Below are 4468 nucleotides of genomic sequence, written 5' to 3' on the forward strand. Positions count from 1 at the left end.
CTCAGCTCAAATGTGAGGCTTCTAAGAAGAGAATCAGGGATGCAGTGCAATCTTCTTCTTCCTCACAAGTGGCAGCTAAGCAGCAGAAGTTCTACCTTCCTCCTCCTCTGTTTCGTCAGCCTTACCGGCAGAAGAACTCAGGTGGTCGTGGATCTTCCCACCCACCCAACCCAAGCTATCAGAACAAGTCTCAGCCTCAAGCTTCAAAGTCGAATGCTCCTTATCATCGTCCGCTCTCAGAAGTGACTTGCAACAAGTGCCAGCAGAAAGGTCACTACACGAACAAATGCTTCAATCAAAGGCGCCTTCCTCCTCCTCCTCCTGTGAGATCTTCAAGCAATGCAGTGGTCAAGCATAATTCCAAGTTTGCAAAGGTGAACATGATGAATGCAGCTCAGGCAGAGGATTCTTCAGATGTGATCATCGGTAATCTTCTAGTTAATGATATTCCTGCAAAAGTTCTTTTTGACACTGGTGCATCACTTAGTTTCATCTCAAGACCATTTGCATCTAAGCATGATTTGTCTTTCCAAGAATTGCCTAGACCGTTAGCAGTTGTCTCTCCCGCTAAGAGCATGAACGCAAGTTACATGGTTCCGGATGTTTCCATCAAGATGGGCGACTATAAATTTCTGTCTTCTCCAGTGGTTCTTGGTGACTCTGATATTGATCTAATTCTTGGGATGGACTGGCTTTCTAAGCACAAGGCTCAGCTTGATTGTGCTGCCAGGCAAATTCAATTGACACACCCTTCTGAGGATGTTATCATCTATGCCGCTCGTGATGAAACCATTCGGTTGTTTTCTCTCAATGAGAAGAGCGAGTTGGATGCTATTTCTCAAATTCCAGTCGTTTGTGAGTACCAAGATGTCTTTCCAGAAGAGCTTCCGGGTATGCCTCCTCATCGGCCAGTCGAGTTTGTTATTGATCTTGAGCCTAGAACTGAACCCGTTTGCAAGCGTCCTTACAAGCTTGGACCCAAGGAGCTGAAGGAATTGAAGAAACAGCTCGATGAACAAGAGCGTCTGGGTTTGATCAGACCGAGTTCTTCCCCATGGGGTTGTGGAGTTCTTTTTGTCCAGAAGAAGGATGGCACGGACCGACTTTGTGTCGATTACCGTCCATTGAACAAGAAGACAATCAAGAACAAGTATCCACTTCCCAACATCAATGAGCTTTTCGAGCAACTCAAAGGGGCTAAAGTATTCTCCAAGCTTGACCTTCGTATGGGTTATCATCAGATTCGCATTCGTGAACAAGATATTCCCAAGACAGCATTCAGAACAAGTTTTGGTTCTTATGAATATACTGTCATGTCTTTCGGCCTTGTCAATGCTCCTCCAACGTTCTCTCGCATGATGAACTTTATCTTCAACCCCTACACCAATGAATTCGTTCTGGTGTATCTCGATGATATTTTGGTCTTCTCCAAGAATAAGCAGGATCATGCCAAACATTTGCGATTGGTGCTCGACAAGCTCAGAGAGCATCAATTCTATGCGAAGTTTTCCAAATGTGAGTTCTGGCTTGATGAAGGTCTTTACCTTGGCCATATCATCTCTGCCAAGGGCATTGCTGTTAATCCCGCGAAGGTTTCTGTAGTTCTGAATTGGGAACCTCCTCAGAATGTCAAACAGCTCCGCAGTTTTCTCGGTCTTGCAAGCTATTGCCGAAGATTCGTTGAGAACTTCTCTAAGATTGCAAAGCCTCTTTCCAACCTCCTCCAGAAGCATGTCAAGTATGTCTGGACGCCTGAGTGTGACGTCGCTTTCAACACCCTCAAAGAGAAGCTAGTCACAGCTCCTGTTTTGACTCCTCCTGATGAATCCAAGCCATTCGAAGTATTCTGTGATGCTTCCCTTCAAGGTCTCGGTGCTGTGTTGATGCAAGAGAAAAAAGTTGTGGCCTATACCTCTCGTCAGTTGAAGCCCAACGAAAAGAACTACCCCACTCACGATCTCGAGTTGGCGGCAGTTGTCCATGCATTGATAACATGGAGACATCTCTTATTGGGAAGGCAAGTGGACATTTTCACCGATCACAAGAGCCTCAAGTATATCTTCACTCAACCCAACCTTAACCTCAGGCAAACTCGATGGGTCGAAATGATTCAAGAGTACAATCCGAGTATCGAATATACTCCTGGCAAGGCGAATGTGATTGCAGATGCTCTGAGCAGAAAGGCTTATTGCAACAGTCTAATTCTCAAGCCGTTTCAACCGGATCTCTGTGAAGCTTTCCGCAAGCTGAATCTTCAAGTTGTTCCTCAAGGCTTTCTTGCCAACCTCATAGTCTCTCCTACTTTGGAAGATCAAATTCGTGAGGCACAACTCTTGGATACCATGGTGAAGAAGGTGAAACATGGTATTGACAAGGGCATTCCCAAATACAAGTGCTATCGCTTGGATGACAAAGATACTCTTTTCTTCGAGGATCGCATTGTGGTTCCAAAAGGTGATCTGAGAAAAGTCATCATGAATGAGGCACACAATTCCCTCCTATCCATTCATCCTAGAAGTACAAAGATGTACCATGACCTCAAGCAGTCATATTGGTGGACTCGAATGAAGCGAGAGATTGCTCAATTCGTGAATGAATGTGATGTCTGCAGAAGAGTGAAAGCAGAACACCAAAGACCAGCTGGTCTCCTCCAACCTCTTGCTATTCCGGAATGAAAGTTTGACCATATCGAGATGGACTTCGTGACTGGTTTTCCTAAGTCCAAGTGTGGAAATGATGCTATCTTCGTTGTCATTGACAAGCTTACCAAAGTGGCTCATTTTCTTCCTATCAAAGAATCTATCACAGCAGCTCAGCTGGCAGAGCTATACACCTCCAGAATTGTATCCTTGCACGGCATTCCACAATTGATATCTTCAGATCGTGGAAGCATCTTCACTTCTAAGTTCTGGGACTCCTTTCAGACGGCCATGGGCACCAACATTCGTTTCAGCACAGCTTTCCATCCTCAAACGAGTGGCCAAGTCGAGCGAGTCAATCAAATCCTTTTTAGATATGCTCAGGGCTTGTGTCATCTCTTTCGGTATGAAGTGGGAAGATTGTCTTCCATATGCCGAGTTCTCCTACAACAACAGCTTCCAAGCGAGTTCGGGCAAGGCCCCATTCGAAATTCTCTATGGCAGAAAGTGTCGTACTCCTCTCAATTGGTCTGAGACAGGTGAACGCCAACTTCTTGGCAACGACTTGATCACAGAAGCCAAAGAAATCTGCAAAGTCATTCGTGAGAATCTCAAAGCCGCGCAATCGCGATAGAGGAGTTACTATGATAGCAAGCACCGTGACTTGGCTTTTGAAATCGGAGACCATGTCTACCTCCGCGTCTCTCCAATGAAAGGCACTCGTCGCTTCGGTATCAAAGGGAAGCTTGCCCCTAGATACGTGGGTCCTTTCAAGATCATTGGCAAAAGAGGCAATCTCGCCTATCAACTTGAGCTTCCATCCAACTTTGCGAACGTGCACGATGTGTTTCACGTGTCACAGCTTCGCAGGTGCTTCAAGACTCCTGAGCGCACTATCAACTTCGAAGAGATTGACCTCCAAGAAGATCTTTCTTATCATGAGCATCCCGTTGCTATACTTGAAGAAACCGAGCGCAAGACTCGCAACAAGTCAATCAAATTCCTGAAAGTGAAATGGTCACACCATCCCGATCGTGAAGCCACATGGGAGCGCGAGGATCACCTCCGTTCCGAATATCCGGAGTTCTTTCAGTCCTAGATCTCGGGACGAGATCCTCTCGTAGTGGTGGAGTGTTGTAACACCCCGGATGTAATTTTCCATCATTGTAACTCCAACTCTTGCCATTTTCGGCTATGTGATATGATATTCCCTCCGTTGTTGGGTTTTGTCTTTTGTTTTGCATTTTATTCATGTCATGCATATCATATCATGTCATCATGTGCATCTCATTCGCATGCGTGTTCGTCTCATGCATCCGAGCTTTTTCCCCGTTGTCCGTTTCGCAATCCGACACTCCCACATGCATCGGCGCACCCCTCTTGTCTCTTTTCGTGTGCGGGTGTTGAACGTTCTCGGAACGGACCGAGCCTTGCCAAGTGGCCCTAGTATAGCACCGGTAGACCACCTGTCAAGTTTCGGGTCATTTGGAGCTCATTTGGTACTCCAACGGTTAACCGCATATCCGCAAAGGCCTCTTTTGAGTTGCAGCCCAACACCCCTTCAAAACAGCCCAATAACCCATGTAAGTCACTTCCATGCTCTCCGTCGTCGGATCACGATCGTGTGGGCGAAAACTACACCCCATTTGGACACTCCTAGCTCCCTCTACCTATAAATATGTGCACTCCCCCGAGATTCACGGGCAAACCCTAAAAATCTCCCCTCTCCGCGCCGCCGGACACGTCCGGGCGAGCCGAACACGTCTGCCCGCCGCCGCTCGGCCAATCGCGAGCTGCCACATGGGCACCGCCTCCGCCCGACGCCGCCG

This window comes from Triticum aestivum, chromosome 7B, assembly GCF_018294505.1.
Source record: "Triticum aestivum cultivar Chinese Spring chromosome 7B, IWGSC CS RefSeq v2.1, whole genome shotgun sequence".
Classification (NCBI taxonomy): domain Eukaryota; kingdom Viridiplantae; phylum Streptophyta; class Magnoliopsida; order Poales; family Poaceae; genus Triticum; species Triticum aestivum.